Genomic DNA, 15,828 nt, shown 5'->3' on the forward strand with positions numbered 1-15,828 from the left:
GCTCTTCATTTGAAGAAGTCCGAGATAGAGGCTCATTGGGTGAAGAAAGGAGGTTTATTTGGGTTGCCAACTGATTTCCTCATCAAGGAAGCTACTGCCTTTGCTCAAGCCGGTAGTCTGGATGCTTTTGAAGCTATCTTTGTGTTGCTCATTTAAGGATTAACTTTGTTCCCTAACATTGACAATTTTGTTGATGTTAACGCCATTAGAATCTTCCTGATTGGGAATCTTGTGCCTACTTTGTTGGGTGATATGTATTTCTCTTTGCATCTAAGGAATTCTAAGGGTTGAGGAACCGTTGTCTGTTGTATCCCTCTTCTGTACAAGTGGTTTATTTCGCACTTGCCTCAAACACCTGCTTTTATGAAGAACAAACAATGTCTACGGTGGTCTCAGAGACTTATGTCTCTCACTAATGATGATATAGTTTGGTATGATCCTTCTTTGAGCAACTTGGAGATTATTGATAGTTATGGTGAATTCTCCAATGTGCCTCTCATTGGTACATAAGGAGGAATCAACTACAACCCTGCTTTGGCTCGTCGTCAACTTGGGTTCCTGTAGCGGGGTATTCGTTACCATTAGAGATATTGACTAAATCCAAGGTAAACCATACAACTCGAGTCGCCACCGCACTTCTATTTATCCAAATGAATGGTTAGAAAGCGAACAAAAACCTAAAAGTTTTATCAAATCAAAAACTAGTAAAAATGTCAGAGATCGGGGTAAGGGGGTTGGTTATGCAATGGGAAGGTTTTAAGCACCCAAAACATCATAGGTACTCCTAGGGAGCCCTTTTCACATTTGTTGTAAGGTTGGTATTTTGTGAACATTTGTTTTGTGCAAACATGATTGAAGAGATGAGAAGAGAATATACAAGTTATTTACAATTTGTGTTTGGATGGATAAACCCATTGCCTACGTACCATCTTAAAAAAGATTAGGATCAAAACCTCGTAGTTCGGGGTAAAAATCTCAAAACAAGTTGGTGAATTGATTGGTCCAAAAGCCTTAAGGTCTTTTGTTATCCAAGGGAGAAAACTCAACCTAAAACCACAAATCCACCATGTAAGGATGGCTTCAACATGGTAGTGAGGGGTTAACCCTTTAATAAGCATGGAAGACTCATTGTCCATCACTAAGGATATAGGTGAGTATTACATCTACCTCAAGGATAACTCAAACCTAATAGCTAAAGGTTATGAAAAAGTTTTGATTAAGAAAGTGGCTATTGAAACCACAAAAGTATTTGAATGGGTTATATTTACCAATGAAAAGTATTTACAAAGATATGGTCAAAGTTGACTTAAAGATTCAATTCAAATAAGTGTTATAAAAAGAAAGTTAGAAAATCAAAAGCATAAGGCTTAGATTTCTAATGTTTGAAAAAACAAGTGTTAATGTTTGCACAAAAGTTTTGGCTTGGGTTAGAATGGAGGGAAGAAGAAGAATGGCTAAAGTCCTAATCGTACAAGAGATGAATGATAAGAAATAAGACCACAAATGGAGTTCCTCTCTTGAGATTATATGGATGATCCAAGTAGCTCCCATCCTTTGGAATATGTAAGTAAAATAAGTGTTAGCTCAAGCAATCAACATAATCAAACAAGCTCTTAGAAGATCCCCAATGGCTCTTGTATCTTTCACTTTGGATGAACATAGCAATGGTTCTTCAATTTGGCTCAAATAGGATTCCCTAGCACAAAAGCACACACATCAAAAAGTTCCATGAAGTAAATCAAGAATGGACAAGAGTGAGTTTAGGTATTTGGTCCTTCTAATCCATCTTCAACATTTAGGTCTATTTTACTCCAATTTTGCATAGGGAATGTCCTAGAGACTAAGTCCGTTTGTCCATTTCTTTGCATTTGGTCCACAACAATCAAAATAAAACACAAGCACAATAATATATACACAATTATGTGCTCAAGTGAGCAAAAGGCAAATCGCATTAACATAAACATGTGCTCAAGTGAGCAAAGAGCAAAACAAATGAATATTATATACAAGAATAGTAAATTGCATAAATGTAAATAGCAAGAATTAAATTTTAATGGTTAATGGTTAATGTTAGTAGTTAGTGTGCCATAAGGCGATTTTAGCGCTATGTTAAGCAATCGTAATTGAACTTATGTAGAAGTCACAACTATCTGAGGCCGGTCAATAATAATGTAGGCAACAACACAAGTTAGAGATTTTGATTAGTGAATCAAACTCCAACAACTTGCCATGCCAAAAAGAAGATGAGAAATGATCTTGTATTGGTTTAGGTTCTTTGCATGATTTAGGAAGCAATCTATCTTTAATGCAAAGCCATTCACTTGATCCATGATCAAGATGAATTAGATTTGAATCAAGGAAGATTAAACCTCCATGTATCAATGCTAACCACCAATCTTTAACTCATTGATCAAAAAAGAAAAAGAATAAGAAGAAGAAGAAGCATTAACGTGCATTAATGGAAATGGTATGTATTAATCAACAAGTGTTGACCAAAGATAGAGAAGATCAAGTTCAAACAATAGAAAACAGAAGCAAAATGAAGATTAGAAGTCAAGAAACAAATAAAATATTTTTGGCATTTTTAATATTAAAATAAAACTTGAATTAAAATAGTAAAGAAAGGTCAAACTTCAAACTCACTTCAAATCAACTTTGAAAAGTCCAAGTGAATTACCCCGAGTTCAACAAGGTCAAACAAAGTTTGACAAAAAATTTCAGCATTTTTAAAAGTCAGAAACTATTTTAAATCAATTAAAAATGCATAAAAATAACCTAATTGAACTAAAATCTCAAATAAATCTCAAATCAATTAATAAATTGATGAGAATATTTTTCATAGATCTATCATCATTCAAAGAGGTTGGAAAAATATTTTTGTATTTTTTGGATATCAAAAACTATTTTAAATGAATTAAAAATAACTAGAAAAGAGAAAATTACTAAAAAATATCAAATGATAAAATAAAAAATATTAAAAATCATTTTTAGAAAGTAGAAATTAAAAGGAGAAGAATGAAATTGGTCCCATAATTTTTGGACCAATAATGAGAGAGATATAAATTTTAGAAATAAAATGGAATTAAAAGAAATAAAAGAAATTAAAATCAGAAAATAGAAAATTGGAAAAAGCGTGAGCCATTGGATCATCCTTCATTAATTGACGTGGATCATCACACGGCCTAGAAGCGCTCGTTCACCAAACACGTGAGTTAAACGAGATACACCCAGCCTTTAATGAAGTTATAACAATGGATGCACAAGATTCAATCTGGAAAAACAAATGGAAGGTCCTGATTGAATCTGGAGACCAGACGGTGGCCAGCGCCACCGTCTTCTCCGGCCAGCTCCGGCGAGGTTCAAAAATTGCAGAGGAAAAAATGGCAACCAAAATGCACGATCCAGGCATCATTCGAAAGCTGGGGTGATGTACATCACCCCTGTACCACTCAATTCCATTCTAGATCTCTAGATTGAGAGAAATCAGAAGTGGAAATTCTGTGGTATTCATGTGAACTTCATGATTTTCAAAAATTGAAAGCATATCAATGTTGCCTCTATGCAGAGGACTTCAGATCACACAAGAACAAAGAAAATAGAGCAATATACAAGCTGGTTCGAAGCAAATAACAGTTGAAGTAAACCTTTGAATTGCAAGTATTTGAGTCAAGATCTTTGGATTCTTTTGCAAACAGTAAGCACTATGGATCAAGTAGAGAAGGTTTAGGAACTTTGAGATCTGAAGATTGATCAATGAAATCAAAATTCAGATCTGAAAAATTGGAAGAGAAATGAAATAGTTCCTTTAGTGATGACTAGGATTTCAATTCAGCAGCAATTGGGGCGCCTTTAGGTTGCCAAAATGAGAGGCCAAGGCATTGTATTTATAGTTGAAGCAATGCTGAATGCATGAATCAAAACTTGCATGAATGGAAAGAGCCTCCATGCATGGGCCTGTACAGGCGCATGGAGGGCCCAATTCCATCTGGAAATGAAAGCTTATGCATGATGTAAGTAGAATGAACGTGCAGATTGGATTGTATGAGCTCATGCATGGCAATTGAAATGATTTTCACAAAATGCACTATTACATTCAAATCTTCGAAAATGCCATGTCCAAAATTGAAATGCAACCTTATGAGTAATGGTTGGAAAGCTTATTGCATAAGAAACAAATGTCATGTTGATCAAAACTCCATTTGGGCCTTGGAAATTAGTGAAAATTGAACTTGAAGTGTAGGGTGCAAAACATGCATATGTGAAATTTTCAAAATTGGCCAAAGTTCAAGCCCTTCTTTCTCAAAGATGCAAGCTCCAAATGACAATATCTTCAACATGAAAGTTGTATATCTTTTCAAGGAAATCAATTTGGGCTTAAATTTTGCATCATTTGGATTTTTGATGAAGAAGTTATGGGCACTTGAAGTTGGACTTTTCACATTTCAATGCATTTGGTCCAAAGTGACCTATAATGTTTTGCATTATCACATGTATTTATTTTGAGATTTTGCAAATTTTCTCAACATAACATTTGAATTAGACACCTTAAGCTTTCCAATGCATTTTGTCTCACTTTAAAATCATGAAAAATGAATGAGTTATGTCCTTGGGAAGTTGACCCAAAATTAGGGTTTAAGTCAAAATGACCTATAATATCTTGGAATGGATGATGACCTTACAAGCTTCAAATAAAATTTTGATGAACATAAAAGTTGTTCATATGGTTCTTAAGAACATATGTTCTCTTGGGGTAATCTCAATTTGACTAACACATAAAAAGTTAGGTCTCAGTGTATTTCCAAATAGTCAGATGAATTGACTGATCAACTTCTCAAGTCCAAACCTCATACCTTGATGAATGGATGATTGAGGACACTCAAATAAGTTCAAATATGCATGAAATTATGAATTAAAGAACTTACCTTGATTGTATTTGACCATGGGATGAGGTTGCTTCATGAGCAAGGCACAATTGATGAATAAATGAATTAGGGTTTCCTTGGGAAACAAACCTCAAACCCTTTGATTTGCTTTGATCAAAATGATGAATTAAGATACTTGGGAGGCATATTTGATGGATGAGAGCTTTGAGAACCATATCCATGCTTGCCTTCATCTTCTCTTGACCATATCAATGCATATAGGATCTCCTAGAAGCTTTTGACCTTGTGACTGCTCAAGCTACAAACAAGAGATGTTAGTGACATATTTTTGTGCTTTTGGTTAGTGAATAAAAATGAGAAAAGCAATAATATACAATTCAAGCATTCTTGGTGATCTCAAACCAACTCACAAGAGGTCCCACCCAAAGGTAAGAAGCCAAGATGCTTATGATCCTTGAGGCAATGTGAATGCAATGCTATAATGTCATGAGAGATATTAGGGTCAAAATTAGGGTCTTACAGTTCCCCTTGAGAGACAAACCTAATAACACTTTGTTAGAAGGTGTTCTCTATCAAGAGGGTAAAGATCCCTAACATTTGAAGCAGAAGATTGTGCATGCTTGGCATAATGTGCATAGGAAGGGAAGATCTGAGCTTGGTCCATGCAATTGTGTAGCTTTGGAAGCATACACTTTTTGGGTGAAGAAGAGAGCTTTAGAGTTGAAGATTCCTTATCCCTATGAGAGACCTATATCTATGGTTGTGGTTGAGTCATTAACTCTCCCTAACCAAGATGTAGAGGAGTTGGAAGACGCACTCTCCAAGATGAAGCAAGAGATGGATATGTGGGAAGAGCGTTTCCGTGCTTTTAGAAAGAATCATGAGGAGTTGCAATCAGAGTCTAAGGACAAAGATTCACTTATTGAGCTACTTGAAGACCGAGTGACAAAGAGACAGAGAGAGCCGGAGGTTTCATCTTCTAGCATGTCTCAGCCTTCCATTGCTTAGAAGAGAATTATTTCTCAGCTCGTCCTCGAGAAGATTCAGATGAAGGCTTCTTTTGAGACCGAGATTCGAAGGAAGTACGCGCCTACAGCCAGATCTTCTGACGTTGTTGTTAGGGATCCTTAGGATGACTAGTTTCCTTTTCTCTTGTATTTTATTTTTTGGTTTCTGAAGTTGTACTCAGTGCAATTCTTACAATTATATAAATGAAAAGAGATTTTTATGGTCATATCAAATTATTGCAATTGTTGTTAAGTATATATATTTGTAAATGATATAGTAAGTTCCTTGAAAATAAAAATAAACAAACAAGCATTGCATTTCATGCATCATTTGCATAAGCAGGTTTCTCTTTCGCCAGATGTCTCATTGGTGTTTCTTCTGTGCTTCAGCCAAGCTGAATCATCGGTACAACACTCACGCCAATCATCCGAGAATCATGGAACATCTGGAGCAAGAGAACAGAGAGTTGAAGGACGAGATTGCTCGACTGACTGGCATGATGGAGTCAGTGTTGGCTGCTCAGAGTCAATCTTCTCCAACGCCCGCAACTCCTCCTCCTTAGAGGACTGTTATTTCAGAGGTGGATACCTCTACCATGCCCGCTGCTACCGCCCATTTTGCGCCTGCTATGCCTGCCAGATTCCCGTGGGGAATGTCGCCAAACTTCAGACCTGAAGGCTTTGCACCTACTTTTGCTTCTATGCCGGTATCTAGCCAGGTCATGTCTGTGCCACCTCTCGTTGTGCATACCTTACCTCGTGTAGAGCACACCATTTATCATTCCGAGTCGTCTGAGGGAACGAATGTTTATGAGAAAATGGACGAGATGAATGATCAATTTCTTGACCTACGCAAGAAATTGAAAATGTTGAGAGGTAAGGACTTGTTTGGGAAAAGTGCTGCTGAGTTATGTCTAGTGCGGAATGTGAAGATTCCGGTGAAATTCAAAGTGCCTGACTTTGAAAAATATAGAGGGAACACATGTTCACTCAATCATCTAGTGATGTATGCCCATAAAATGTCTACCCAAACTGACAATGATCAACTGTTGATCCACTATTTCCAAGACAGTTTGACTGGTGCTGCGCTCCGTTGGTATATAGGGTTGGACAGTGCAAGCATTCGCACTTTCAATGACTTGGGAGAGGCTTTTATCAAACAATATAAGTACAACGTGGACATGGTGCCTGATAGAGACCAGCTAAGGTCTATGTCTCAGAAGGATAAAGAGACATTCAAAGAGTACGCTCAGAGATGGAGAGAATTGGCTGCTCAGATCACTTAAGTATGAGGTTCAGAAACTGATAAAGAGTGGAATGGTGTCCTTTGAGGACTGTGCACCAAACGTGAAAGCAAACCCACTACCCGCTCATGGGAATTCTTCCATTAATATGGTGGACGGTTGTCCTAGAGAGTTTAAAGTGTTTGATGTTCGTTTCATTTAGAGGTCCATGGTAACGATGCACAAGGACATTTGTATGGTGAGTGATTGTGAGCATGACCATGACGGTTGTGCTATCTGCAGTGTTAATTCAAGAGGTTATGAGATTGTGAAAAGGGACATCCAACGGTTGATGGATGAAGGCATGATTCAAATTGTTCAATCCCTTCATGTAGATGACGATGTCAATGTAATAGTTCCCGTTTTCAAGCAACCAGAAAGAGTAGTCATTCAGTACGACAACAACAATAGTAACAACTTCAGCAACAGATCGGTATCACCGTTGGTCATACGGTTAGCGGGTCCAGTCCCGTATTCATCTAATAAAGTTATTCCGTATCAGTATAATGCAACAATGATGAAGGATGGTCAAGAGGTCCTGTTGCCTATGACCAGCTCTGTAGTGAGCATTGCTGATGTTACCAAGGTGACCCGAAGTGGTCGTGTGTTTGGGCCGGTGTTCCCAAAAGACAAAGAAGATTCAACTGTCAGTAAGGAAGTGGAAGTGCCTGCTGTAGATCCGGTTAATGCTTCAAAGTATAAGTCTGGTGAATCCAGCAATTTGAAGGCTAATGATGATGATGAGGTACTTCGTCTGATCAAAAAGAACGAGTTCAATATGATGGAGCAGTTGCTCCAAACCCCTCAAAGATTTCAGTATTGTCTCTACTTATGAATTCAGAAGCACACAGAGAAGCACTGCAAAAAGTTCTTGAGCAAGCATTTGTGGAACATGATATTACTGTGGATCAATTCGATCATATTGTGGCTAACATCACTGCTTGCAACAATCTTAGTTTCTGTGATGAAGAACTCCATGAGGAGGGTAAAAATCATAACTTGGCTTTGCATATCTCTATGAATTGCAAAGATGATGCTTTTTCCAATGTGATTGTAGACACGGGGTCTTCATTGAATGTGCTGCCGAAGTCAACTCTGTCAAAGCTATCATACCAAGGAGCGCCCATGAGATATAGTGGTGTAATCGTCAAAGCTTTTGACGATTCACGCAAAACAGTTATTGGTGAAGTGGACCTTCCAGTGAAGATAGGTCCGAGTGACTTCCAAATTACTTTCCAAGTAATGGATATCCACCCGACCTACAATTGTTTGTTGGGAAGGCCATGTTGCATCAGAAGCTCAAATTACCTCCATGTTGCATCAGAAGCTCAAATTTGTCAAGAATGGCAAGCTTGTCATTGTTGGTGGGGAGTGGTTAGCCATTTGTCATCTTTCTCTTATGTTGAAGCCGAGGATGAGGTTGGAACTTCGTTCCAAGCCTTATTTATTGCTGTTGAAAAGAGAGTTGGGGCACCTATGTCCTCATTGAAATATGCAAGAAAGATTGTTGAAGAAGGCAATGTTGATCAGTGGGGGCGCATAGTAGAGGTCTCCGACAACAAAGGAAGAACTGGTTTGGGTTTTCAGCAAGGTTCATCAACTGCAAGGTCTGAGGATATGCAATTTAGCTTCCGTAGAGGAGGGTTCATTCATGGCAATGAACAACACTTAACTGCTGTGCTAGAGGATGATGAAGAGGAAAACTGCACCAATTTTGTGACGCATGGAAAGGCTTGCAACAATTGGACTGCTGTTGATGTTTCTGTTATTTTGCATCGATATAAGTAATTGCTTTTATATGTTTTGAAAAATCCTTCTCCTATGCCTAAGGCAGAAGTGAACATTGTTTGGGAATTTTGAAATTAATCATTAATAAAATTAATTATATTCATCCACATCTATGATGTTTTGTTTTTACTTTTTGCTTTATTCTGAAAATGTTAATCACAAAAAACATAAATAAACAATATAATTGTCCATCTGCATAATATTTGGTCACAAATTCACTTCTCTAAAATCAAAATATCAAATTATTATGCAGGTTGGTTCCTAACCCCATTGAATACATTGATCCTTGTCCTTCTCCAAATTTTGAATTCCCTGTGTTTGAGGCCGAGGAGGAAAGTGATGAAGAAGTGAGTGATGAACTATCTCTGCTTCTTGAGCATGATGAGAAGACCATTCAGCCGTTTGAAGAGAAAATTTAGTTAGTAAACTTGGGTTCTGAGGATGACATGAAGGAAGTCAAGATTGGGTCTCGACTGTGTCCAGATGCGAAGAAGGGGTTGGTTGATCTTCTTCGAGAGTATTTAGATGTGTTTGCTTGGTCCTATCAAGACATGCCTGGTTTGGATTCTGAGATTGTAGAACATAGATTGCCATTGAAGTCAGAATATCTGCCAGTCAAGCAAAAGTTGAGAAGAACACATCCTGATATGGCTGTGAAGATTAAAGAGGAAGTGCAGAAGCAGATTGATGTCGGTTTCCTTGTGACCGCTGAGTATCCGCAATGGGTGGCCAATATTGTGCATGTGCCGAAGAAAGATGGAAAAGTCCGCATGTGTGTCGACTGTAGATATTTGAATAAAGCCAATCCAAAAGATGATTTCCCTCTCCCACACATTAATATGTTGGTAGACAGTACTGCTAAGTTCAAAGTCTTTTCGTTTATGGACGGATTTTCCGGATATAATCAGATCAAGATGGCACCCGAAGATATGGAGAAGACCACATTAATTACACCCTAGGGAACATTCTGTTATAGAGTGATGCCTTTCGGTTTGAAGAATGCTGGTGCAACTTACCAGAGAGCAATGACTACTCTTTTCATGATATGATGCATAAAGAGATTGAAGTTTATGTCGATAACATGATTGCTAAATCAATTGATGAAGAGGAACATGTTGAGCATTTGTTGAAAATATTCCAGCGTTTGAGGAAGTATAAACTCCACTTGAATCCCAACAAATGTACTTTTGGTGTTCGCTCTGGTAAGTTGTTGGGCTTTATCGTCAGTGAGAGGGGTATTGAAGTTGATCCTGCCAAGGTCAAAGCAATACAAGAGATACCTGCGCCCAAAACTGAGAAGCAAGTCAGAGGTTTTCTTGGCCGCTTGAATTATGTCTCAAGATTCATTTCACACATGACTGCCACATGTACACCTATATTCAAGCTTCTTCAGAAAGATCAGTCTTGTGATTGGACCTAAGACTTCCAGAAAGCTTTTGAGAGCATCAAAGAGTATCTCCTTGAACCCCGATTTTGTCTCCACCTGTTGAAGGAAGACCGTTGATCATGTATTTGACTGTGCTTGAGGATAGTATGGGTTATGTTCTTGGTCAGTAAGATGAGTCTGGGAAGAAAGAATTCGCGATTTACTACCTCAGTAAGAAGTTCACCAACTGTTAGACTCGGTATTCTATGCTAGAGAAAACTTGTTGCGCATTGGCTTGGGCTGCTAAGCGTCTGCATTAGTATATGTTGAATCATACCACTTGGTTGATATCCAAAATGGATCCAATCAAGTATATATTTGATAAGCCTATTTTAACTGGGAGAATTGCCCATTGGCAGATGTTGTTATTAGAGTATGATATTGAATACCAATCTCAGAAAGCAATCAAAGGTAGTATCTTGGCTGACCATTTGGCTCACCAACCAGTTGAAGATTATCAGTCAGTGTAGTACGATTTTCCTGATGAAGAGATCTTGTACTTGAAAATGAAAAATTATGATGAACCATTGCTTGAAGAAGGGCCAGAACCTGGTTCCCGTTGGGGCATGATATATGATGGAGTTGTTAATCAATATGGAAATGGCATTGGGGCAGTGATCATTACTCCTCAAGGCACGCACTTTCCATTTAAAGCTAGATTGACTTTCAAGTGTATAAACAATATGGTAGAGTATGAAGCTTGCATTATGGGGCTCGAAGAGGCCATTGATCTCAGAATCAAGCACTTAGATGTCTTTGGAGATTCAAATTTGGTTGTGAATCAGATCAAAGGTGAATGGGAGACGAATCAACCCGGTTTGATACCGTATAAAGATTATGCGAGGAGGATTTCAATTTTCTTTATAAAGGTTGAGTTTCATCATATCCCTCGAGATGAAAACCGGATGGCAGACGCTCTTGCAACGTTGGCATCAATGATCGTAGTGAAGTATTGGAATAAGGTTCCCAATTTGACTGTGATGCGTCTTGATAGACCAGCTCATGTGTTTGCTGTTGAGGAAGTCAAATACGAGAAGCCGTGGTATTACGACATCAAGTGTTTCCTTCAAAGTCATATTTACTCGTCTGGGGCATATTTGAAAGATAAGAAGACTTTGAGAAGGTTAGCCGACAATTTCTACTTAAATGGCGATGTATTGTACAAGAGAAACTTCGACATGATTCTGCTCAGATGCGTGGATAGACACGAAGCAAACTTGTTGATGACTGAAGTACATGAAGGTTCCTTTGGTACTCATTCCAATGGACATGCAATGGCGAAAAAGATGTTGCGAGTAGGTTACTATTGGTTGACAATGGAATCTGACTGTTGCAAATTTGTGAAGAGATGCCACAAGTGTCAAATATATGCAGATAAGATTCATGTTCCTCCGACACTATTGAATGTTATTTCCTCCCCATGGCCCTTCTCCATGTGGGGAATCGATATGATTGGGATGATTGAGACTAAAGCTTCGAATGGACATCATTTCATTTTAGTGGAAATTGACTACTTCACAAAATGGGTTGAAGAGGCATCATATGCAAATGTAACCAAGCAAGTTATTGTAAGGTTTATCAATTATATGCCGGTATGATGTGCCAAGTAAGATCATGACGGATAATGGATCTAACTTGAATAATAATATGATGGAAGCTCTTTGCAAAGACTTCAAGATCGCACATCATAATTCTTCTCCCTACAAACCTAAGATGAATGGGGTTGTTGAAACTGCGAACAAGAACATCAAGAAGATTATTTAGAAGATGGTTGTCATGTATAAGGATTGGCATGAGATGCTCCCATTTTCTTTGCATGGGTATCGTACATCCATCTGCACTTCAACAGGGGGTATCGTACATCCATCCGCACTTCAACAGGGGCAACCCCTTTCTCTCTTGTATATGGTATGGAAGCAGTGCTCCCCGTAGAGGTTGAGATTCCATTATTGTGTGTGCTCATGGAAGCCAAGTTGACTGAGGCTGAATGGTGTCAGACCAGGTTTGATCAGTTGAATTTGATAGAAGAGAAGATATTAACTGCCATGTGTCATGGTCAGTTATATCAGTAGAGGATGAATAAAGCTTTTGATAAGAAGGTCAGACCTCGGGTGTTCAGAGAAGGTGACCTTGTGCTCAAGAAGATTTTATCGTTCAAACCAGACTCTAGGGGAAAATGGACTCATAATTATGAAGGCCCATATGTTGTTAAGAGAGCCTTTTCATGCGGTGCTTTGATTCTTACAACTATGGATGGTGAAGAGTTCACTCGTCCTGTGAACGCAGATGCAGTAAAGAAATACTTTGCCTAAAAAGAAAAAGAACAACTCACTAAGTTGAAAACCCGAAAGGGAGGCTTAGGCAAAAAGGAGCATCTCGGTGGATTGAAAAACCGAAAGGGCGATCTAGGCAAAAATTAGATACATAAAACAGAAAAATATTCTGATAAGTTAAGTACCCCATCCTGGGGTAACTTATGCAAAAATTAGGGATTATGGCAAGTAACTGCATGCTACTGATCGTCCATTATTGGAGAGACTTTGTTGAGCACAAGGGTTAACGGTGATTCATTATCCCCAGTGGTGGTCAAAAGCACAACGGATATCAAGAGTTGGTAGAAGGATTAACGGTCAATTGTATTTAATGTAACCCTTTTCCACGTAAATTACCATTTTCAACTTTGTAAAGATCTATAGAGTCTTGTCATTTATAGACTACCATTCTATTAAATAAAGTTGAGCTTTTATCCAATTATTTCTACTCTTATTTATTTCATCCAAATAGTTTTAAATTTTATTATGATCATTTTTGAAATTAAATTTTTTAATCAAAATCATTTTTCCTAGACATATAAAAGCAAGAATTTTTCAGAGGCAGTTTTAAAGCAATATCAACAACATTTCGAAAAACAACAAGTCTTAAGTGTGGAGCTCTATAGGTCCCCCAAGCAGATAACCCTTCAGGTATCCTAAGCCGAATTCGTTGATCCAGTTCCCCCACGGAGTGTTTGATCCCCAGCGGAGCTTCTATACTTTTCCCAGATGAGTTGGTTGATTCAGTCCCCGACAGAGTTTGTATGTTCCTCAGTAGGGTTGATTTTGTATTTTGGTCTTCAGTAGAGTAAGATCATTTTCCCCGGTGGATCGCGTTGGTTTCTCCGCTAATAGCCATATGGCTCACTCCCAGTCAGAGTTTCCTCCTGGTTTCTGAGCAGCTATTTGTGTTTATCCTCTGTAGTGTTGTCTCCCATTTGATATGGCGTTGACCTAAAATTCCCTGCAGATTCGATAAAATTTCCTTTCCTCAGCAGATCTCCTCCTTCCCCAGATAATGTTGAGCCTTTGGGATGTTGATCTCCCTGTTCTCCGGCAGTTGTATCCCTTTGTTGTGGATTGGCCGAGGATTGTACCGATGATTCAAATTTTTGTGACACCTTTGTATCCTTTGCGATCGTTTTGTCAGCATAATCATCATACATATACATATACATATACATATACATATACATATACATATACATATACATATACATATACATATACATATACATATACATATACATATACATATACATATACACTCATATAGTTTCATGATTACATATTTTTGCATAATCATATTTGTTGATTCATTATCTGAGATTCTTATTATTTGCTATGGCGGTACTTCATCCTAATACAAGTGCGGTGTCTGTCCTCTCAATGGTAGAAGTGTCGGCCCCTTAAGCAGAAAGATTTTAACCTTTCTCCTTTCCCCACTGAGTTATTTCCTCATGGATGATTATTGTTTCAGTTTCCTCTCCAGTTGATTATCTGGATGGAGTTACTCCCCTTGAGCTATATCCTCATTGGGTTGAGTCTTGATTGACCTTTTCTTTCTAGATCTTACCTAGATAAATGCTTTTGGTCCCCTGAGAGCCTATTACCCAGTAACTGGTAATTTTTTCTCATGTTTTTCACTTTTTCCCAATACCCGGCAAGAGCAACTTTTCCTCTCCAGCAGATTCGTTTTCACGTTTCCCCAGGAAGTGTATCCTAGATATGTTCATCCTACCGATGACTGATATTTTCTTCCCTTCCTTGGGTCTATCCTTGATATGTTCATCCTAACCGATGACAAATATTCTCATCCTTGGTATTCTACCCAGTAAAAAGGTAGTTTTAATCCCTATTTTTGTTCCCCAAAGGACTAATCCTTGATATGTTTATCCTAACAGATGACAGATTTCCTCCTCTTTGCGGTGTTCTACCCAGTAACCGGTAGTTGTAAATCCTGCTCTTCCCCTCAATAGAGTCTATCCTTGATATGTTCATCCTAACCGGTGACAAATTTTCTCTTTGATGGTCTTCTATCCAGTATTTGATATATGTAATTCCTACCTTTTGTTCAGTTGGTTTATCCTTGATATGTTCATCTTAACCGATGACGGGTATCCTCCTTAACAATTTCCAGGCAAGACTATCCTTGATATGTTCATCTTAACCGATGAGAAATTTTCTTTCCTTTGAGTCTATCCTTGATATGTTCATCTTAACTAATGACGGGTATTCTCATCTTTGATCTTCTACCCAGTAACTGGTAGTTGTAAATCCTATTTCTCCAGTTTTCCCCCAACAAGGCTATTCTTACCCAGTAACTGGTAATGAATATTCCCTCCTGGTGGTTCCCAACGAGTCATCCTTGATATGTTCATCCTAACCGATGATGGGTGTCCTCTCTGTCATACTTTTATTATCTCCTTACCCAGTGACATGTAATGGATAATAGATTTCTGTTCCTCCTGCTTTGAAGTTTATTTCTTCCCCAGTTGATTTGAGTGCGCTTTTTCTTAGTGAAATCACTTTTCCCTACATTGATTCAAGAACTTCAATTTTATCCTGATCTACTTGTAATCTCCTGTAGATGTTTTGCTTCCCCAGCTGAGTCTTTCCATGTTTATGGAATTCCTCTAGTCTCCCAGCAGCTTTTAAGTCGTAGCCTGTTGATCGCGACTTTATGAGTCGAATTTGGGGTACAAACTGCAAATGCACAGTTCTATCGCGTAGTTTTAAAAGATATCGATCCCACAGGGACTTATGAATCGATATACCGTTATCTAAGGTTACTTCGTAAAGCTAAGGCAGGTAATACTTTGATTGTTTGGGGGAAAAAGCTAAAACTAAAATAAGATCTAAAATTAATATCTAATAAGCGGATATCGGTATGTAGTTCGTCGTAATTAGGGAATCAATTCTTTGTCGGTTTCTTGGTTTTAAAATAAATCGTTTCAGTTAACTTTATTGATTAAAGGTTTTATCTCAAACTCTCGCTCTGTTGAATAAACCATGACTTTATGTTAATGTAGCTGTCACTTATAATTAAGTCAAAAACCACTTTTTGAAAGCAATAAAGTTGCAGAAACTCTTTTTAAGAAAACACTGACCGTTTTAAACACCCTTATC

Source organism: Lathyrus oleraceus, chromosome 3 (genome assembly GCF_024323335.1).
Source record: "Lathyrus oleraceus cultivar Zhongwan6 chromosome 3, CAAS_Psat_ZW6_1.0, whole genome shotgun sequence".
In the NCBI taxonomy this organism is placed as follows: Eukaryota; Viridiplantae; Streptophyta; class Magnoliopsida; order Fabales; family Fabaceae; genus Lathyrus; species Lathyrus oleraceus.